Raw genomic sequence first — 23,192 nt, forward strand, 5'->3', positions numbered from 1 at the left:
CCTGGAGGGTGAGATCCCCTATTTAGTGTGTATTTACCTCCCTTCTCAAGCCAGATTCAATAGGAGTAAGGTTGACCTATTCCCTTTTGCCTTCCTATTCTTCCCCTCCATTGTAACCATTTTCCCTTGCCTCTTCTGTATGAGATAGTTTGCCCCACTCTGTCTCTCCCCATCTCCTCTCATTATATTCCTCTCACCTCTTAATTTCACCTTTTAAGTATCATCCCTTCCTGTTAAATTGGTCCCGTGCCCTCTATCTATGTATACCTGTAAACGTATATACACACATTCACATATGTATTCATATGCCCGCATACCCTCATATATTTCTAATCCCTTCAACTACTGAGAAAAGTTTCATAGGTTACAATTATTGTTTTTCCATGTAGGAATGTTAATAGTTCAGCTTTGGCCAGGTGGCTCAGCGAGCAAGAGCACCGGCTCTAGTGCCGGGACGACCCAGATCAAATCCGGGTCCAGACACCCAGCACCACACCCAGAAACAATAACTGGCCATGCAACCCCGAACAAGCCACTCAACCCCGATTGCTTCAAAAAAAAAAATAGTTCAACTTTGATAAAGTTCCTTATGATTTCTTTTCCCTGTTTACCTTCTCATGCTTCTCTTGCTTCTTGTATCTGAATGTCAAATTTTCTATTCAACTCTGTTTTTTTCAGCAAGAATGCTTGAAAGTCCTGTATTCCACTGAATGACCATATTTTCCCCTGAAACATGATACTCAGTTTTGCTGGGTAGGTGACTCTTGGTTTTAATCCCAGCTCCCTTGACCTCCGGAATATCACATTCCAGGCCCTTCGATCCCTCAATGTAGAAGCTGCCAGATCCTGCGTTATCCTGATTGTGTTTCCACAATATTCAAATTGTTTCTTCCTGGCTGCTTGTAATATTTTCTCCTTAATGTGGGAATTCCGGAACCTGGTTATAATATTCCTAGGAGTTTTCTTTTTGGGATCTTTTTCAGGAGGTGACCAGTGGATTCTTTCAACCTCTATTTTGCCCTCTCGTTCTAAAACATCAGGGCAGTTTTCTTTGAGAACTTCCTGGAGGATGCTTTCCAGGCTCTTACTTTGGTCATGGCTCTCAGGCAGTCCAATAATTTTTAAATTATCTCTCCTGGATCTATTTTCCAGGTCAGTGGTTTTTCCCATGAGATATTTCACATTGCCTTCTATTCTTTCATTTGTTTGGATCTGTTTAACAGCATCTTGATTTCTCATAAAGTCATTAGCTTCCATTTGCTCCAATCTAATTCTGAAGCAATGATTCTCCTCAGTGAGCTTTTGAGATTCTTTTTCCATCTGGCAAATTAGACTTTTTAAGGCATTCTTCTCCTCATTGCCTTTTTGAGCCTCCTTTGCCATTTGAGTCAGTCTGTTTTTTAAGGTATTATTTTCTTCAGTCAGGCTGTTGACTCTCATTTCATAATTTTCTCGCATTGTTCTCATTTCTCTTCCCAATTTTTCCTCCACTTCTCTTATCTGCTTCTTAAGGTCCTCTATGGCCTGTAACCAGCTTGTATTTTCCTTTGAAGCTTTTGGTGCAGGAGTTCTGACTTCACTGTTTTCCTCCTGTTCCATGCCTTGCTCCTTCTTATCCCCAAAATAGGAGTGTAATGTTGGAATCTTCTGTCTGCTTTGTTTCCTTTGCCTGCTCATTTTGCCACTCAATGATTTGACTTTTGGGCTTTTTGCCACAGTAGGACTCTGCCACCAGACAGGGGAGCTTTCGTCCCAAACGCTGGGGTTTTCTCAGCTGCCTGAGGTATTAGATGGGTGCCCTCTCTGAGGTCTCCACACGCTCTGGCAAGCTGGACACACACCCCAGGACCTCCACCCTAGACTGCAATCTGGATCCAAGCAGGTTAAAGCAAGAGCAATGACCCCTCAGACTGGTGCTTGGTCCCCCTACACTCTGCTGGCCAGGAGCTGAAGCCGCCACATGGTGCTGGCAGGCTGTGCTGGCGTCTCAGCGGTTTCTCGCTCCGGGGGTAAAAGCCATGCACTCCCACTTCCTGGGTCCCAAAGTCCAGACTGCACTGGCCTCTCACCTTGTCCTTTGCATCTATGTATTGATAAATCTGGAAAGGGCCACAGCTGCTGCTGATCTGGAGTCCCTCTGGCTGGCGGCTGGTCAGGCCCACCTTGGGGCTAAAGCCTCCTCGTGGTGCTGGGCTCGGCTCCCAGAGCGTTGCGCTGGCCGATTCCTGCTGGCCTGCCGGGCTGTCCTCAGCGGGAGGTTAGCTTCTCTGTGTCATTTTGTGGGTTCCGCAGCTCCAAAGTTTGTTTAGAGTCCCCTTTTTACATGGATTGGGGAGGGTGGAAGCCGGAGCCGCGGGAAGGTCGTGCTTCTACTCCGCCATCTTGGCTCCGCCCCCCCCCTCTAGTATCTTAAGACAGAGTATTAGAAATCTCAGAACCACAGTATCAGAGAGTTATTGAGGTTTTCTATTTGTTCCTTGATGTGTTGCCACTCCTGTAGCTTTTTGATAACCCTGGGGCTTTGTCAGAGAAGCATTCTTCTCTTGTTGCCTTAGGACACAGAACCTTGTATGATACAAGTGTTGCTATTCACTGTAGGAAGCCACCCTGTGCTGTCATTAGTTTGAATAGCCTCCTTTCTTAATATTCTAAAGCTGACTCACCTCTTAAACAGTTTTGGGGTCAAAGAATTCAATCACTATAGATTCTTACTGTATTTCTTGATTACTGTTCTGTGTAGGGCAAATTTCCAGGCTTTGCTGGAACAATATGGAACTTGGGTAATTGACCTCCTGTTCAGGAAGCCATCTGAAACAAAAGTCCTGAAACACCTGTGTTTTGCTATACCTAGAGGTCCATGTTAGCAGAATATCCCTTAGCTATGCAATGCCCACTGCCTTAATGAGCTTAGGGCATTTAATAGGTTGTTCAAATCACTTTTTTGATCTCTACTGTAGTTTCTTTTTTTGGAAGGGGGGGAGGCAAGGCAATTGGGGTTAAGTGACTTGCCCAAGGTCATATAGCTAGTAAGTATGTGAAGTGTCTGAGGGCTGGATTTGAACTCAGGTCCTCCTGACTCCAGGACTGGTACTCTATTCGCTGCACCATCTAGCTGCCCCCTCTCCTTCATTGCTTGTGTAGGCCACTAATCATCTCATATGTTGAATGATATTTTTCCACCATTAACACCACCAATGGATTTACTTTGTTGGGCAGAATCTTATACAGGGTATATCTGTCATTTTACAATTGGATGTCACATTATCAATGTCAACATTCTCATGTAAATCTATCATAAACTTCATCTCAGGATGTACCGTGAGTAGAACTTCCCTTTTATCCTTTGACTGGACTACTTTCTCACCACTTCCCAGCTGCAGTTCTTCCTAGGACAGGCACATATTTGCATTTAGTTTATTCCTTTGTACTTGCATGTATCAGAGGTTATGTCCCTTGTCATTCACAGTCAGCTGCAGTTCCCTAATTTTGGATCTGTAATACCAGCTCAGCCTCCTGCCTACCCTGCCTTCTTCCAAATCCATCTGCTGCTTTGTCCTATCCAGTGCCATCTTCCCTTCTCAAAGCTGGCAATCTGCATCTGAACAAGACTCAGGGCTAGCTCAATGACTTTCCTTGAATAATTCCTAATTATTTTCCAGAATAGTTCAACTGAATTACAGCCTACCAACAATGTATTAATATGTCTGTCTTTCTAAAGCCCCCCCCAATCCTATTTCTGTCTTTTGTTATCTCTACCAATTTAATAGGTGTGATGTAATACCTAAGAATTGCTTTGATTTGTATTTCTCTTATCGTTAGTACTTTGGAGCAATTTTTTATATAGTTGTTAGTTCATAATTCTTTCTTTGGAAGCACATATCCTTAAAGACCAGTCTGCAAAAGTCTTTTCTTTCAAATATTTTCTGTTGGGAAATCATTCTTGATCTCATGTTAATCCCCTATAATATCTGGAAATAAACTTTTATCAGCTATTTGATATTTTTTTAACCACTTGAGTTTCTCTCCTTATCTTAATTACAATGATTTTATTCATGAAAAACTTTTTAATTTCATGTAGTCAAAATGTTTTTTATTTTCCCTTTTGTGATCATCTTACACATTACGAAGGGATTTCTCTCTCTTTCTCTATGGTTAAAAATTCACTTGATAGCTATAATTTTTAAAAATTTTAATCTTTAATTCTGAATTCTCTTCCTCTATTATTATTGATAGTTTTCCTTATATCAAACCATTCATGCAATAAATATTTTTGTAAATATGCGTCCTTTTTCTTTGATCTCTTTGGGGTATAGACCTTGTAGTGATATTGCTGGGTCAAAGGGTATGCATGATTTTATAGTCCTTTGTGCATAGTTCCAAACTGTTTTTCAACAGTGTACCTATTTTTATATTCCTTCCAGCATTTGTCATTTTACTTTTCTGTTATCTTAGACAATCTGATTGGGTATGAGGTGGTACCTAACAATTTGTGAGAAGTTTTGATTCGCATTTCTCTAATTTTTAGTGATTTGGAGCATTTTTTCATTTGACTATTGATAGTTTTGATTTCTTCTTTTGAAAACAGGTTGTTCATATCTTTTGACCATTTATCAGTTGGGGATTTATAGTTATAATTGTGAAGGTATTTCCTTCTAATATCCTCTTTCATTCACCACCCAGGAGGAAATTTTTGTCTTGGAGCCCTGCTGCTGTCCCAACTGATTGGTGATGGACAATTATTTCTGTAAAGTTCTAACTCTCATGCTCTACTTCACTACTAGTCTTTCCTTCCCCAAAGACTTCCATTCCACAGCCCTTTGTCCCTCCAGTTCTGGTGCTATGAATTGGGGTCAAATCTGTTTTCTTATTGGTTTTGAATGGGGTCTTGAATATAAACTTTCTGAAGGGAGTCTTTTGTTTTTGTCTCCCTAACATTTAGCACTGTATGGTGCATAAGTACTCAGTGAATGTTTTTCCATTCATTTTTTAAAGTAACTTTCTATATTAAGGTCACATCTGATGGGGAACAGGCTCTGGGAACCCCCTTGAACTCTCCTTGAATCTTCCCACCAGATAAGGAATTTGCCTGAGAACACAAGCCTTTCTTTATCACTAGACCCAAATCTCAGTTACTAGCCTAGCCCTCCATTGTCCAGCTGCTTCAGACCTTTGATCCTCCCAAAATATGTAATCTGTTACCCTAGAACTAGCCTAGCCCTCCAGCTATTTCCCACCCTTAATCTCTCATTACTAGAATCTGACCTCATTTTGACTCCTCCTCTAGACCACCCCTAGAACCCTCCCAAAGTCTTTCTGTATATAAGATCCATCTTGCCTCCATGAGGTAGCTAAGAATTATCTAGAACAGACTTACTCTGTGTCAGATTATTCTGGCCCACTTGTCCAATACAAGCATCACAGATACCTAGGCTCTTTAAGGGTCTACCCATTATGGTGAACCTTTAATAAACTTTGCTTTTCTTTGGCTGAGAGAAGACTTGAGTTGAATTCTTTCTGCAAGACCTGCCATATTGGTATTTTGGGGTCTTGAGCACCCCTAAACTCTAAACCTCAACATTTTATGGTTCCCTGACCTCAATATCTATTTGGAATTTATTGTAGTATGTAAGTTTCTAGCCTTATTTTTGATGAGAGGATTTTCAACATCCTGACTGCACAGGATCCAGACAAATAAACTGTAGTTTATTTATCCACTCAAGAATGGACATTAGTCAGGTGATAGACATGTGCATCCTACAACTCCACAGATGACATCTATATCTCTATACATATGCACACATACATACATGTATCTCTGTATCTATCCCCTCCCCTTTAGAGTTAAGTGACCCAAAGAAAGTAATAGAAGATACTTCTTATAAGGCAATTTTGAGTAATATAATATAATATTGGGTTTGTAGTTTGGAAAAGATACTTATTAGGTTGCTTAAAATGTTTCAGAGGAAAGAATATGTCATTTAGCATAGCCATTTACCAGGACCAAAGAAAAAAGTATCTTCTTTTATCAGTCAGCATTTGTTAAGCTCCTACTACAGCTTTATTGGACAGGATAAAGAGAAAGTGGTGAGTTCCTAAAACTATTCAAAGTCCTAAGAGATTTCTTTTGTATAAGATAAAGGGAAAGGAGGTACCTAAGAAAATACTATCAAAGAGGTGTCATGCTGCTGGGCAAAGAAATATAGCAAGAGCAAATATAGTACAAAATGGAAGAAATTATGTTTTCCTCAAAATCCACTTTCAACACTACCAAACTGCTTTTCTAGTTATTGGGGTTTTTTTTGCAGCTCTAGTAAAAAGGGAATACTTCTCCCCATAGCCTATGTTTTGGGGTTTATCAAACATGGAGTTCAATTGTTTCTTATTCTTGATTATCTGGACTTGTCTTATTTTGTCTAGGGGGCAGATAAATTAGCCTAGCTGAAGCAGTAAGTCATCCTGACAGAAAGGAAGTAGCATATGCCAGAGAGGTCAAACAAACTTCTCTCCAACCCCATTGGAGACAGCTTAGGACCCTGAGTTCAAGAACCCTAGAAATAGCAGTTTCCCCCACCCCCTTCTGCTCCAGGCTTTCCCTACGGCCCAGTAATGGATACTGAAGCCAGAAAGATTACGCTGGGGTCAAATTTGAAAAGTTTTAAAAGGTAAGCAGAGGAGCTTATATTTTATCTGAGAGTTATTAGGGAACCACTATAATATATTGAGTAAAGGAGTGACAACAGATCTGTACTGAAGGAAAATCACTTTGGTAGCAGTGTGGAAGACTCAAACAGGGAGATGCTTGAGGCATGGAGACCAATTAGAAGGCCTTTGTTTATTAGGTAGGTGATAAGGGCCTGAACTAAACTGGTAAAGAAAAGGGATCAGATGTGAAAGATGCTATTGGAGGTAGAAACAACCTGATTTGTCTAGTGATTGGACATGTCTGGTCTAGGAGAGTGAAATGAGGATAATGTCAAGGTTATGAACGTGGGAGACTGGGGGAATGGTGGTAACCTCATCAGAAACAAGGTCTTTAGGAAAGGGACACGTTTTCAGGGAAAACTAATGAGTTTTGTTTTGTACATGTTGAATTTAAGATGTCTCTGGAACATCTGGTTTGAAATATTCAATTGGCAATTGGTAATGTGGGGAAGTCAAGTTAAAGAGTAGAACTGAAGCCGGTTATGTGAGTCTGTGAGTCATCTGGAGAGAGATGATAATAAAACCCATGGAAGTTGATAAGATCACCTACATAGAGTATTGCTAAGAGGACTCAGAAGAGAAACTTAAGGAACATCCACAAGTAGAAGCAGCAAGAGAGTGGTGTCTCAAAAACCCAGAGAGAAAAGATTTAGGAAGAGAAGGTAGTCATTTGTGTCATTGCAGCAGATAAATTGAAAAAGATGAAGACTGAGAAGAGGCCATCAGATTTGACAATTAAGAGCCTGCTGATAACTCTGGAGAGCAATTTTAGTTGAATGATGAGATCAGAAGCCAGATACAAAAGGTTGAGGAATAAATGAGAGAAGAGGAAGTGGAAGCAACAGTAGGATAATAGCTTGAGGGGATGGCAGCATCTAATGGACACTTTTTAAGGCTAGGGGAGATTTAGGCCTGTTAGAAGTCAGTAGGGAATGATCCTTTTAAATCTTTTAAATTAGAAAGATTTTAATAATGGTCTCAGTTAAAGCCAGTCTACTGTCCAAAGACTAGGCTAAGTAAGTATGGATAAGACAGATCGCTGTTTTGGTAACTAATTCTCCATTATCTCTATTAAGGAGAACAGATCATAAATGGACAGGTTAAATATTATGTTGGCTCCTCTAAAATGTTAAAAGAACTTAAGGAAAACCTTCATGGAATTGGGTAGGTACTTTACAGAGGATTTGTGAAAAGACATCACTAATAAGTATGGAAGGGTCTCTGACATTGACCAAGGTGGGGTTCCATCAGGCACTTATGGAATTGGAGCTCTATCGAAGTTTTGTTTTTGAAATAAATTAGTAATCCAGTAATTTTCACTTTGGTCAAATCACATCCACACGTTCCTTCTTCTAACTTATATAGATAGTCAAATAAGGTAGGGGAAATATCAATCAAAGAATCTTGGAATTGGAAAAGACCTTGGACTATCTAATCTAGCCGTTCTACTTTTTAAAAAGGCATAAATGTATATTTCAAGTAATTACTTTCTTTTTTTAACCTTTTCTATGATTACGACGATTGACTGTATTCTTGTATTTCAACCCATTCACCCTACAGTTTTCAAATTTGCTCTATGTAGGTTTAGGAAAGGGTTACCCAAGACTGAGGGCTTGCTCCAATAAAGGGAAAAAAATTGTACTCTTTGGAAACCATTTGTATTTGATTTAGATAAACTTAAGTATAGTAATGTCAAATGTATGTGCACAATAATCTCGTGTATGCCTAAATCCCTCCCTCTTTTCTAAACCCAACTTCCCATATCCTAGAAACCCAGCCCCTTCTGCCCTCCGGAGGCGCCTCATGCTGTGCACTGGGGTAATTTAAATTAAAATCTCCATTAAACAATGGTTCTGCAGGCAACTGCTCCGCAATTGGGGCCCCCCAGCTTCTATGGAGGGTGCATCAGGGTGTAGGGAGGGGTAGGGGAGGGGGCAAAGCTACTGGTTGGTGCCTGGAATCAGTGCGTTGCCCCTTTAATTGTGTCCCCGGCCCTCGGGCGTTTCTGTCCAACGCCCACGTCAGCAAATACCTTTTGTTTCTCTCACGTTGGGGCTACTAGTTTAAGGGCGGCAGGAAACGGGATTCCAAGGGGCAATTCCCCAGCTCAAGCGCCGGGACTCCCCCCAGTCCACAGCCCGTGGTACCCGGTAAGTAGCGGCGCTGGGAGTGGGCAGAGGGCGGTTGGGGCGTCGGGCTTTTCATCCTGCGCTGGCCCAAATGCGACTGATTGCGGGAGAGGGAGGAGGCGGCGGGGGCGGCCACCGAAGAGGCGCCACGAACAGCACGGCTCAAGGCAGCCCCGGGAGCGTGGCAGTGGGAGCCCCGCTCTGCCGCGGGCCCGCGCTGCGGAGCTGGGGGGGGAGCCTTAGCCCCTTGACGCTCCCGCTACTGGGGGCGGGGGGCAGGGCAGGCGAGGAGCCGGGCACAGAGCCGGGCGGGCGGGCGGGCGCCATTTGCAGCCCTGGGCGCAGCAGCGGCGGCGGCTCCGAGGGGCTGGAAATGGCCACAGAACCAGGTGGGGATGCTGGAGACAAGGGCAATGTTTTGGCGAGGAGGTGGCCGAGGGGCTGGTCCCTGTCGCGGGACTGTAGAGAGACGCTGAGGCGGAGCGGCTCCTGCAGCCCCCCAGGGGCGCCCCTCCCCTAGCGCCTGGGGGGGGGGGGGGGGGGGGGGGCGCAGCTTGGCTTCCTTGCGAGCCGGGCTGGGAGCTGCGGTCAACCGCGCGGACAATAGCTGGCTCCCCTCCTCCCCAGCCGCTGCGGGCGCCCCGCTTCGCGCCCGCCTGCCTGCACGCCCGCCAGTCAGCCCGCCCTGACAGCTGCCGCCCGCGCCCGTCTCGTCCTGCCCCGCCCAGTCGCGCCCAGTCCCCGCTTGCCACCACTGGAGGCGGGGGCAGGGAAGAGGCGGGAACAGTTGAGAAGCCCTGGAGCCGGCGGCTGCTGTCGTCGCCGCCCTTCCCAGAGCTGTGCGGTGGAGGGTGCCGGGCGGGTCTGGAACCGTCGGGCGTCCCCAGATACGGAAAGGTCGACGAGCGTCTGCTCCGCACTGGCTGCAGTGCTGAATGACAGCGGGGATTGGCCAATGGGGCGGCGTCCGACGGAGCCCGGTTAGATCGCGCTAGAGTTCTGAGGGCCCCGCGAAGCTCCTGCTCGCTCATGGCACTGTAGCAAGGACTGATTACCAGCACACACCGCCAGCTGGTAGAGGCACGGCAGAGCTTCGGAGCCCACTTAAGTCTCTGCACGAAGCCCGGGGTTAGATCTGGCAACCACAGTACTACAGTTACCTAGGCACTGGATCACACAGATGGAGGAGACCTGGATTTCGTGCTACTGCTTGCTTGTTGTCTTACATTCTCCAAGAGGAAGGCGATGCCGTGACGTGCGAGTGAATTGGATTTAAGCAGCGATGTGCAAAGTCACCAGCCTCACTTTCTCCTCAGGAGGCATATGGGTCAGATATGGATCAGGACAACTGGAACACCTGTAAGGGCTAGTCCAACCCCCTCATTTTATGGATGATGAAACAGACCTGGAGAGGTTGAGACTCACCCAAGGTCATATGCATTAGGTGAATTAACCCAGGTCCTATGATATTAAATTAATTGTATTTGTCTTAATTATAGAAAAACAAATACACAAACGAAACCGATTTAAAGCCTGCCTTTTGCAAATCCATTAGAGGACTATTTTCATCCTTTATTATTTTCACAAATTCGTAAAAACAGTCAGGAGCTAGGATTTGAAAAAAATTCCCAAAGACAGACAAACATCAAAATAACGTGTACAGTTTAAATACCACTAAATGGCCTTAAAAAAAAAATAAAACACGCTACAATACAAAAATATTCCAAACAATGTTCTACATAGAAAGACCAGATTTTGACAAAAAGTTTGTAAACATATTATCCTCAGGATTCATGGTGCCCCAGATTACGAATTGGAGACCTAGTGTTCTTTGTAGCACACTCTGCTGCCCAAGCATGTAAAAGTTTTCACTGCCTCTCAGTGGCCTCCAAAACAGAACTGCCAGATGGCAAAACTGTTGTAGAAGTGTGCTACAGTAATGGTGACCAGAGCCTGTAATTTCAGAGAACCACAAGTATTGTTGGCAAATGAAGTGGTATAAGGAAGGAGTGTGTGGTGGGAGTTGACCTGGAAACTATACCCCCCAACCCCCCCAAAAGCAGTAAAACTTGGAAATTTTGAATACTGATATAAAATGTCAAATCCTGTTACCAAAGATGTGCTTCTTTGAAGTCAAGGTCCTTAACAAAGCAGATTAAATTAAAACAATGACATTGTTGAGATTGTTTTCTTCATTTTAAACTAAAATGGATCAGTCATCCCTGAAGCTAAGCTCTTGTCAATCAACAAGAAAATGGAATCTCAAGAGTAGGGTGGTCTGAGATGACTAAACTACCACAAAAGTAGGTCCTCCCCCCAAAACAGAAATTAATACTTAAGCCAGAAGAAAGCTGAACACAGATGATCTGTGTTCAAATCATGGGTCTTCTGCTCACTAATTTTCGGGGAAGTCTCTTCCCTTCTCTTAGGCATGTTTTCCCATCTTGAGGTGAGGGGTTTCTTCAGTAATAGACGTTCTGTAATTCTATGATTTAGTACAAGTGAAATAAAGAAACTGGTTGATGCTGACAAGGAAGTTAATGATAGAAATAATGGGCCTTTTGGATATTGCTGACAAGTCAAAAACACTTATACTGATAAAAGAAGATTATCTGGAGAGCTCATTCAATCTTTTAATTCAGTAATTTCACAGAAAGGCCGCATATAAACTACGAGGAATTTATGTTCAAGAAAGCAGACATAGGGGGCCACTAGGTGGCGCAGTGAGTAAAACGCCTGCCCTGGAGTCAGAAGGACCCAGTTTGGTTCCGGCCTTAGACACTTAACACCCACACAAAAAAACTAGCCGTGTAACCTTGGGCAAGTTACTTAACCCCGGGGCGGCCAGGTAGCACAGCAAGTAAGAGCACAGGCTCCAGTGTCGAGAAGACCTGGAGATCGAATCCCGGGCTCAGACACTTAGCACCCACCCAGAAACACCTGGCCGTGTAACCTTGAGCAAGTTACTTAACCCCGATTGCTTAAAAAAAAAAAAAAAAAGCTACTTAACCCCAACTGCCCTCCAAAAGGCAAAAAAAAAAAAGTAAAGAAAGCAGACATAGGAAACTGAGAATCAGTACCATTTGATGCTCATCTATCACCATAGCACTGTAACTTTTCATAATAATGGTCCTGAGTCTTTGCCAAAAGATTAAGATTTTGTTCAATAAAAATAAGCCAGGGAATGTGCAATAATACATTTTAGAAATCCATCAAAAATAATTTCAAAAATTTAGCCCTTAGGGGCTTTTAAGTTTAATGGCTAGGAAATCTCAACTAGAATATGCAAAAACCTTTTGTGCTATATAAATGAGTCATTACTGTGGTGCATTTCCAAATGTTTTCTTTAAGATCCAGGCTCTAGAAGGGATTTTGGGGGCCTTCTAATCTAAACCCATTTTTATTCTCCAGATTTGCCCAAGGTCATTCAAGCTGTATGCTTCAGGGGTGGGACTAGAACAAAGGTCCTCTCTCTCCAGAGCCAGTGGAAGACACTTAACAATAGATTACAATTTTCTGCAACCCTTTTTACTGTATGAAATTGTTAAAGAATTCTAGCAATATTTGAAATTTTAGCTTTAACGTTTGGAATTATAGGTCCTATATAAAGCCTGCATAATTATAGGTCCTCTATAAAGTCTGCATAATCAACTAAGTTGTAATGAAATCTGTAATAATATTTAATGTTCTGAGTAATGACCTAGTCTCAATAGTGAATTAATGAAGTAACACTGGAAATCACAAGATGATAAAAACATCAGACATGTATATTGCTTCATCAAGGTGAGTTCTATAGTTGTCTAACTATAAACTTTTTGTTAGACTCAGGTAAACTCATAATTCTAAAAAAACTTTCTATGCATTCTATGCATTCATTCTAAAATCATGTGATGAAACAGTTAAAAATTCTATTCATGCTTTTAGCTTTTACTCTCTAAACAAGAGGTAAATAGGATACCATTTTTAAAGCTTTAAAAAGATTAGATTTTCCAATCAACAAAGCCTTTATTTCATAGGAACCCACAAAATTAGTTACTTCCAAGAATACAGTCAACACCCTCAGTTATATTGCTTAAATGCTTAAAATGCTGTGGCATTTTCACTGGCTGATCCTTTGCATGTCCTCATTTCCACCATCCCCTTCCTTCAAGCCCCAGCTAAAATCTTACCTTCTACAGGAAGCCTTTCCTAATCCCTTTTAACTCTAGTACCTTCCCGGTTGATTTTTCCCCCTATTTATCCTGTATATAGCTTGTATGTACAGAGTTGGTTGCTTGTCTCCCCCATGAGACTGTAAGCTCTGGGGAACAGGGACTATCTTTTGCCTTTCTTTATGTCCCCAGAGCTTATCGCAGTGCATAGCACATAGTAGGTGCTTAATAAATGCGTACCGACTGACTCTCTTACATTGTCCATTGATCTTTGGATCATCTTCAGTACAGTTCTTTGGAGATTGTCATATTTTTGACTCATAAACATATATCGTCACTGGAAGGACACTGGGGTGAAAAAGTTGGGCTTTTGTTTTAGATACAAGAATTTCCTAAGGCAATCCAACCTGCTCAGCTTTGTTCAATTCTAGGCCCAGCTCATTGTCCATTTGCAGTATATATCCGGAATATATGTAGCAAGGTTTTCCACAGAACTGCATGTTGTAGTCTAGACAACAGACACTCTTAGTTTTTCTTAAAGTTTTCTTAGATTTTCTTGAGTTAGCTAGGAAGCACAGTAGACAGAATACTGGGCCTGGAGTCAGAAAGACCTAAGTTCAAATTTGACCTCAGATACTTAGTAGCTGTTACCCTAGGCAAGTCACTTAACCTCTATCTGCCTAAGTTTTCTCAGATGTAAAATGGGGGTGATAATAACAGCACTTATCTCACAGGATTGTTGTGAGGATCAAATGAAATGATATTTGTAAAGCACTTTGTACAGTGCCTGGTACATAGCAGGTGCTCAACAAATGTTGATGCCCTGGTTTGGGACCTCCCGAAAGATTATGTCCAGTTTAGAAGATTTGCAAAGGCTCTGGGTCTTGATGCAGTCAATACAGTATCACCCAAAAAAGGAGCATCTGGAAGAGCTGCTAGTTAAATGTATTTTATAGTCACAGTAAGTACAGCAGTTTTTTGTGTTCTCTATACATACACTTTTTTAGTTAGTTTTGGGATTGTAAAGTTGTGGTATATTGTGGCAATATACATACACTGGTGTAATCCTTCCCGTTCTCTTTCAAGATGCTACTCAGTGTATGTAAAAATTATGCTCATGAAAGTTTTGTATAGATGGGAAATTAGACATATGGGTTAGCAATTAACAATAGTCTCTAAATTGCTTTTCTTGTAGATAAAAATGTCTGAACTATTTTCACTCATCTTGATTCCATTTTTCCTTGTAAGATATCTTAAGAATTGATCCCTCACTGCTGTTTTCTTCTGCTATCCTTAATAAGATTTTACAAATGATATAATTGTGAATTATTCTAAACCCATATTCCCTTGGCTGCCAAAGTGCTCTGCTTGGTAAGAATATCAGATTGCTAGCTGAGGTGGTTTTTAGGCTCTGCTACTTTCCTTGTTATGGCAATTTTGGAAGTTAAATTCCTTAAGAAATAGTGATTGTATACATCATTTTATCCAGTTCTCTGCTTCAACAGTAAGTTAGGTTGGAAATGCCTCAATTGCATGGCATGTTTAATTTTTATTCCTTCTTCTGATTTGGCATTAATTTTGATCTCTTTTCTAACAAGCTGATGATGTGACTGTTACAGACAAGTGACTCAAAAATTATTTCTCTATTAATAACCACTTGTTCTTTTGTCAATTGGAATATAATCAATTTCCATTTTTAAATTGTGTTTTTTGGTGCTTGCCACACACGGTACTTCACTTTTAGTGTTTAGTATTTAGTTAGTATTCATGGTAGACAGGCAAAGGGACTTCTGCAATCTATAAACCTTTGACATCTCATTTCTTTTTGTTTTGTTTTGTTTTGTTTTGTTTTTGCTTTTTTTGGAGGAGGGAAGACAGGGTAATTGGGGTTAAGTGACTTGCCCAAGGTCACACGGCTAGTAAGTGTTAAGTGTCTAAGGCCAGATTTGAACTCAGGCCCTCCTAACTCCAGGGCCAGTGCTCTATTCACTGTGCCACCTAGCCGCCCTGACATCTCATTTCTTGCTTCAGAACCAGGTTTTCAAATATTTTTATAACATTTTTCTCTTTGCCCACCTTTGTATTGTCATCATGGAATATCAACATACACATTGATTTACTTTGCAGCACCTGGGGTAGAAGGAGAGGCAGTTGGGGTTAAGTGACTTGACCAAGGTCACACAGCTAGTCTCTCACACACAAAGAATTGAACTGAGGATGATCCAGAATCTATGTGAGAGCAGATCTGAACTCAGGTCCTCCTAACTCCAGGGACAGTGCTTTATCCATTTTATCACATACCCTCCACTTTTGCAGCATCTTAACAAGTTTTTCCTAGAACTTTTCTTCATCTGCAACATGGTTATTTCACAAACTACATTTTTTTTCATGGTGGTCTTTTTTTCAAATACTTAGAGGAGAATTGAAATATGAGATGACTAAATGTCCTATGAAATGGTGTTTTTTTGTTTTGTTTTGTTTTTTTCCTGTGGACATGCAATAAAACTAACTCAGCCAAGTCCTTTATCTTTTTATTCAAAGAGATCTAGAGAATTCTTCTGTTTAGTTGCAACTTCCTTTTGGGTCCAGTTTGACATATAATGGAATGCCAAAATTCATATGATTAGGTTCCTTCATGAATACATCTGCTAATCAAAGATCCCATATGTCATAGTGTGCCAGTGGTTAAGTAAATGTTCCTCTCTTGCGCAGTCACCCACCCCTGACCCCTAAAACAAAGAAAACGCACTTCAGAGCTATTCTTGTTTCCAGCTTTTCTTATTGTGGTCTTCCTACAGCCAACAGTATTCTGTTTTGTCCTTTCTTACCATTTTTCTTCAGAACATTTGCTGTGTTCTTCACCTTGATGACCATTTTGTCTAAACATTTCTCCCCTTTCTTAAATTCCCTTAATTTCTGAACTTTGGGCATCAGCTTTTATTTTTTTTTTTTAGCCTGAGTTTTATAATTCTGACCAAGCAGCAGATTAATAATTTTCCTTCTGGTTGGCCAGTTGACCAGTAATACATACTATGTGTAAAAGCTGTGACTTTTCTTGACTATTTCCCTTACTATTATTTCTAGTATTAATGGTAGTAAGTGCTTTTGCTACAGTTCTGTGACTTAAGCAGTACAAATATTATCTCCATTCCACAGAAGAGAATCTGAGGCCCAGAAAGATTATGTGACTTGCTCGAAGTCACAGAGGTAGTAAGCACAAGATCTGTTATTTAGGGCTCAGGTCTCCTAAGTCTAAGTTTAATACTCTTTCCATTATACTAGACTATCAGGCTTGTTCTTTGTGGGTCAAAAGTTTTTTTTTCCTTCAGGATTTAGTAGTTGAAATTGCATGATTTCTAACCCCTAGACTTTTTTTTTTTTTTAAGGAAAAGAAGAAAACAAGTGCTTATTAAACACCTACTATGTGCGAGGCACTGTGCTAAGTGGTTTACACATACCTTCCCATTTGATCCTCACAACATCCCGAAGAGGTAGGTGCTTTTATTATCCCCTTTTGCAAATGAGTAAACTGAAGTAAACATAAGTTAAATTACTTACATAGGGCCACATAGCTAGTAAGTGTCTGAGGCTGGGTTTAAACTTAGGTCTTCCTGACTCCAAGCCCAATGCTTTATCTATTGAATCACTTAGCTGCCTCTTGAGACTTGGTCTTCCTTAGGCTAAAGTACAGTGGCCATTCATGGCTGAATTCCATTATTGACTGGCATGGGAACTTTGATTCTTCTGCTCTAGTCAGTTAGTCAGTAAACATTTATTGAATGAATGAATATTAAGCACCTACTGAGCACAACAGTCCTTGCCCTCAAGGAGCTCACAGTATAATGGAGGAGTAAACAAGTAAATAAATATGTACAAACAAGCTATATACAGAATAAATAGGAAATTTTAAAAATAAGGCATTAGAATTGAAAGGCTGTGAAAGCTTTTCTCTAGAAAATGGGATTTTAGTTATCATTTACAGGAAGCCAAAGAAGGGAGAGCATTCCAGGTATGAGGGACAGCCAGAGAAAATGCCTGGAGCCAAGAAATGGAGTGCCCTGTTTGAGCCAGTGTCACTGGGTCAGAGGTGGGGAGTAAGGTATAAATACTGAAAAGCTAGTGAAGGGACCAAGTTATGAAGGCTTTGAACAATAAAGAAATGACTTTGTATTTGATCCTGGAAGCAATTAAGAGCCAGTGGAGTTTACTGAGTAGGAAGATGATATGGTTGAATTTGTGTTTTAGGAAAATCACTTTGGTGGCTGAATGGATTGAGCAGTGAGGGGGAATATTTGAGAGAGATTGTCAAGTTGAAATCAATAGTCCTTGGCAACAGATTGGATATGGGGAATGAGAGATAGTAGAGGGTGAAACCTTGGTTGTTAAGCCCGGAGTTTGAAAGTATTGTGTTGTCCTTTATATTAATAGGGAAGTTAGGGGAGGGAGGAGGATAATGAGTTCCATTTTGGATGTGTTGCATTTAAAATTATCTACTGAACATTTAGATCAAAGTATCTGAAAGGCAATTGAAGATGTGAGGTTGGAGGCCAGCAGAGAGGTTGGGGCAGGATAAGTAGATTTAAGAATCATCAGCACAGAGGTGGTAATTAAATCCATGGGAGCTGACGAGATCACCAAGTAGTACTGGTTGCTGTCCTTCTCAAAGAGGACCAAAAATGACATCACTAGGCTAAAGTCAAGTTTCATTGTGTCCAACTGTGACTGATCAGAGCAGTATGAGCTCAGAATGCTCTACACAGGTGGGGCACAAGTAGTCTGTGTGAACATTTGGGGTGGATAGTCTAAATTTGTCCATTCTGTGTTTCCTTTGAAGTGTTTCAATTCTGCTTTGCTAATAGAGCACAGCACCTTCTCTGATGTGGGCACAACATGCTGGGTGGTCCTGTGCCAGTGTCTCCCCTGTTACACAATCAATTCCAAAGTTCTTGAGAGAGACCTTGAGAGTGTCCTTGTATTGCTTCTTCTGTGAATGTGAATGCTTGCTCTGTGTGAGTTCTCCACGAAATAGTCTTTTTGGCAAGCATAGATTTTGCATTCAAACAACATGGCCAACCCATTAGGGTTGGGCTCTCTGAGGTAGAGTTTGAATGCTTGGCATTTAGTTCAACTATGGACCTCGGTGTCTGGTACCTTATCCTGCCGGGTGATCTTCAGAATCTTCCTAAGACAATTCGAATGGAGGTGATTCAGTTTCCTGGCATGGCGCTGGTAGACGGTCCAGGTTTCACAGGCATACAACAATGAGGTCAGCACAGTGGCTCTATAGACCTTCTTATAGATATGACCAAAGCCTTTGATACTGTTAGTTGTGAGGGCTTGTGGAAAATTATGTCAAAATTTGGTTGTCCGAAGAAGTTCATCAGCATTGTATGTCAATTTCATGATAGCATGCTTGCCCGGGTTCTGGATAGTGGATAATGCTCTCATGCCTTTCCAGTCACCAATGGAGTGAAACAAGGCTGTGTGCTTGCTCCCATGCTTTTTATCATGATATTTTCAGCCATGTTGTCAAATGCTTTCAATGAGGATGAATATGGCATCAAGGTCAGCTACTGCACTGATGGTGAATTCTTCAATTTCAAAATTTGGCCAAGACCAAAATGGAGGGAGGATTGGTGCGTGATTTTCTGTTTGCAGATAATTGTGCACTTAATGCAATCTCTGAAGCTTGACATACAGCAAAGTATGGCTCAATTCTCTGCTTCTTATGGTAAAAAAAAAAAATCAGCTTTTAAAGTTGATTTGAAACAGCAACTCTGCTCAACACAATGATCCAAAAAAAACCTCAGATCCAAAAGACTCATAAGGAAACATGCTATTCACCTTCACATAGAGAACTGATGAACTCAGAGAGAAAACTGAAGCATATTTTCTTCTATTTCTTTATTTTTCTTGCTTTTGGGGGGAACACAGCTAAAATGGACATTAGTTTTGTATAACCATGCATATTTGTAATGGGTTTTATTTTTCTTGCCCACTCAAATTGCTGGAGGAGACAGAAGTAGGAGGGAGAGAATTTGGAATTGAAAAATAAAGACCGAGCAAAATAAAACCATTCCTATCTATTTAAAAAGCCAAAAAACCATCAATGGACTATGTGAATCCTATGACCAAAAAAAAGAGCCTACACATCATATTTCAAGGAGTCTTTAAAGCAAATTTTCCAGATCTTTTATAAGAAACCAGAGGGCAAAATGGAAAGACAAAGAATACAATGGTCACCTCCTAAAAGAAACCCCAAAAGTTCATTTTGAAGTGACAAAGAATGGGAATTAGAGAATGTGCCCATCAGTTGGGGAATGGATGAACAAATAGTGGTATATAAATGTGAAGGAATGCTATTGTGCTGAACTGTTATCAGTGTAATGACCAGGATTCCAGAGAACTATTGAAGAAATGCGCTATCTACCTACTGGTAGAGAACTAAATCAAATACTTTCACGAGTATGTTGAAGAATTCTTAACCAAATAATGGTGATCACGAGAGACAAAATAAAGAATTTCAATCTTTGGGGAAAATATATATATTAAATATTTCTGAAATTGATCTGATATCTAAGGTATTTATAGAATTGACACAAGAATTTATAGAATTGATACAAGACCAAGAGCCATTCCCCAATGGAGAAGAATCATAAACTATTAACAACTATATGAAACATTATAACATATATATTAACAACTATATGTTCCAAATCACTGTTAAGAGAAAAAAAAAATCAAAAGAACTTCCAAGTTTGATCTTATACCCAGAAAATTGTCAAGGGTGACAAAAAATAAAAATAGTCCATACTAGAGAGGTTACAAAGAATACAGGCACACTAATACATTGTTGGTGCAGCTATTCTGAAAAGCCGTTTTAACATAATTCCAAAGAAGTCATACCTTTTGTCCCCCTGATCACAGTGTTAGGCATATAATCCCTCCATGCCCCCCACCCCATATCTCCCACACTCCTGAATAGATCAAAGACAGAAAGGTCTTAGATACACAAAAAATATTAGTAGTAGCACATTTTGTAGTAGCAAAGAACTGGAAATAGATGCCGATTAACTGAGAAACAGGAAAACAAATTATGGTATATGAATGTAATGAAATACTACTATTCTGTAAGAAATAATGAATAGAAATTCAGGGAAGCATAAGACTTATATTGAACTGAAGCAGATTGAAGTAAGCAGGACCAGCAAAATAATATACACAACTTCAACAGTATATAAATGGGGGCAGCCAGGTAGCACAGCGAGTAAGAGCACCGGCCCCAAGTTGGGATGACCTGAGATCGAATCCGGGCTCAGACCCTTAACACAAAAACTAGTTGTGTGACCTTGGGCAAGTCACTTAACCCCAACTGCCCTCCAAAAAGCAAAAAAAAAAAATTGAACATGTATAGTTATAATGATCAAGTCTGACTGGAGAACAGTTGAGAAATTCACCTTCCTTTATCTGCAGAAGTTGGGTACTATGGTTATGAAATATTGCATTTACTGTCAGATAGAGTTGATGTGTTTGTTGTTAATTTTGCCAAACTGCTTTTAATTGTTTGTTTGTTTTATCATAAGGAATAGCTCACTAACTAGAGGAAAAAAGGGAGATGGAAATGAATGTCAAAAAGATATCAATAAAAATTAGTTATTTCATACACAAATGTAAAAGTAATTTGGTGGAGGGTCCTTGGCCTAGCTAAATGCTATGACTCTCCTGTGACCTGTGACTTTTCACAGAAAAATAAAACTTAATGACTGATAGATTTTTCATTTTCACTTTAAAAAGACACCTGCTAATTCTAATATATTAAATATTTTTCTCGGCACCTGTATCATCTATAGTAAAAACATATCAAAAGTACTTATATTTTCTCTTTATAGGAAGTACAAGATAACCAAAATTGACAGATCTGGACAGTCTCCTGTTTTGAATCTATTTTGCTTAACTGGTTTTTCAGGAGCAATACCCATTAATTTACAGGTATGATTCTGTATAATTACTGACATTACAGCTACTTAAATGTACAAAAATCCAGCAGATTTATGTAACGATAAGTCAGACCATTGATTCATTACTTAAAAGATTGACTTTATGAAATCTTTACTACATGGCACATGTTGGCCAGGTCTTCCAATAAATGGTTTTGTTCCTTTGATATTCTCCTAGTTTGTTAATTTGCATTTGTTATCATTGTCTCTGTTGTCCTTATGTCTTCTCTTACACTCTGGACACTGACTTTGTTTTTCATTATTGAGACTCCTGCCCTCTTGAAATTTCTTCTTTGGTTCAGAATTTCAGAGTTTGAAGGAACCTCTGTCCATTTAGTCAAACTCTTTCCTGACCATAAATTCCTTTAGCATCCTCGATAAGGTGGTCATCTAGTCTTTATTATTCTTTTCTTCTGACTCTCCACTCTCCCAGTTTTTTTTCCTGTCTTTTCCTGTAATTCTTTCTTCATCTACTTTACATTTTTCTATCCCCTAAACATGGATTCTTTCCATAACTTTTAGCTTTTCTCAGGGTACTGTCTCCTATAGAGAACTTGACTACTTTCAGCTCCCCAGCTTATGTAAATGGATTTAGAAATTATCTCTTCAAGGGCGGCTAGGTGGCTCAGTGAATAGAGCACCAGCCCTGGAGTCAGGAGGACCTGAGTTCAAATCCGGTCTCAGACACTTAATACAAAAACTAGCTGTATGACCTTGGGCAAGTCACTTAACCCCAATTGCCCTACCCTCCCCCCTCCAAAAAGAAAAAAAGAAATGATCTCTTCAGCTTTTGTATTTATTCCTACACTTCAAATCTGCCTGACTTCACTATGTCTGTTAATGATGCCACCAGTCACCTAGACTCAAAACTTCAAAATTATCTTAGACTCTTCCAACATCATCTCAACCAGATCCTTCTGATGATTCATTCATTGTATGTCTCTAATTTATCCCTTCCATTCAATTCACCCTGATTCCTCCCTTACTAGGACTATTAAAATCAGCTAAGTTATCTTAGTTATTTTCATCATTTCCCTTATCCAATCTGTCATCATCTTAATCTTCCTAAAACAAAAATTAGAGAATTTCAGACTTTAAAGGAAACAAAAAAGTCACCTATTCCACTTGTAAATGAACAGAAATTGTCTCTAAAATATGCCACAGTATTTCTCCATAATGCAGGTGTATCAGTATCTTACAACATTTCGCTTTTAGAGAGCTCTAATTGTTAGGAAGCTTTTCCTTACATTGAACAGACAGCTACTTCTTTGCAATTTCAACCTATTATTACTAGCTCTAATATCTGGGGCAAAGCAATACAAGTAAAATCCTTCTTACATATGACAGCTCTTCCAGATTCTGTACTTTAAAACACTATCATGTTCTGTTCCCCTCTCCCCACCAAGCGTTCTCTGCTCTAGGATAAACATTCCCCAGTTTCTTCAACTGAACTTCATGTGGCATAGTATCCAGCCCTTTCACTGTTCTCTTGTATGTTCCCAGTCTGTCAATGTCATTCCTAAATGTGGTATCGAGAACTGAACACAATAATTCCGATATGATCTGACCATGACATAGTACAGTAGGTCTATGATCACCCTAAATCTGGCAGTTGTGTTTCTTAATGCAGCCTGATAATTGTTTTAGTAGCTTTGTCTGCCATTTCACATTGATATTGAAACTGAGCTTGCAGTCTTAAAAACCCTCAGATTTTTTCACATTGGCATTGTCCAGCTATATTTCCCCTATCTTCTACTTAGGCAGTTGATTTTTAAAATCCAAGTGTAGGACTTTACAGTTATCCCTGTTGAATTCATCTTATATTTGACCTATATCATTCTTAATGTTTTTTTGGTCCCTGATTCTGCCATCCATTAACTCTCTGTCCCAACTTTTTATTATCTGTTGAGTCTGAAGATTTTTATAAGCCTATTTTGATTCTTGTACTTATAAAATCCATTTGATAAATATGTAGATGTGACAAATGTGCCTTCATCAAAATCATTGACAAAAAAATGTTAAACAGAGCAGGGCCAAGGACAAGATCCTTGAGATGTAACCATTGAAGATCTCTGTCAAATTGATATTTATCTTCAATAATGGCAGTCTCTTAATATTATTTCAATACTATCATCAATCCCATGTCTCCATCTAGTTCACAATAATAAGAAAAGTCAATGTTGTGTTGTTTTCCAGATCTACTTTTCCAGTAA

General features: G+C 40.3%; 2 protein-coding genes across 4 annotated transcripts in view; one reads left to right on the forward strand and one right to left on the reverse strand.

Annotated features, from left to right (window-relative positions):
* Positions 1–23,192, reverse strand: part of BSDC1 (BSD domain containing 1) — a 215,875-nt gene that overhangs the window by 174,893 nt on the left and 17,790 nt on the right. The window lies entirely within an intron of this gene.
* The window catches only part of ZBTB8A (zinc finger and BTB domain containing 8A), a 40,186-nt gene continuing 25,463 nt past the window's right edge, over positions 8,470–23,192 (forward strand). Inside the window, exons 1-3 of one of the 3 annotated variants that reach the window (XM_069068107.1) lie at positions 8,471–8,852; positions 16,369–16,473; positions 20,872–20,971. The gene's annotated coding sequence lies outside the window, so the exon portion shown is untranslated. Of the gene's footprint in view, positions 8,853–16,368; positions 16,474–20,871; positions 20,972–23,192 lie in introns of all 3 variants that reach the window. The other 2 variants (XM_069068109.1, XM_069068108.1) reach the window with 2 other exon arrangements.

The sequence above is a fragment of the Petaurus breviceps genome, unplaced genomic scaffold (genome assembly GCF_028583685.1).
Source record: "Petaurus breviceps papuanus isolate PSGF00001 unplaced genomic scaffold, PetGlider_PUasm1.0 90760, whole genome shotgun sequence".
In the NCBI taxonomy this organism is placed as follows: Eukaryota; Metazoa; Chordata; class Mammalia; order Diprotodontia; family Petauridae; genus Petaurus; species Petaurus breviceps.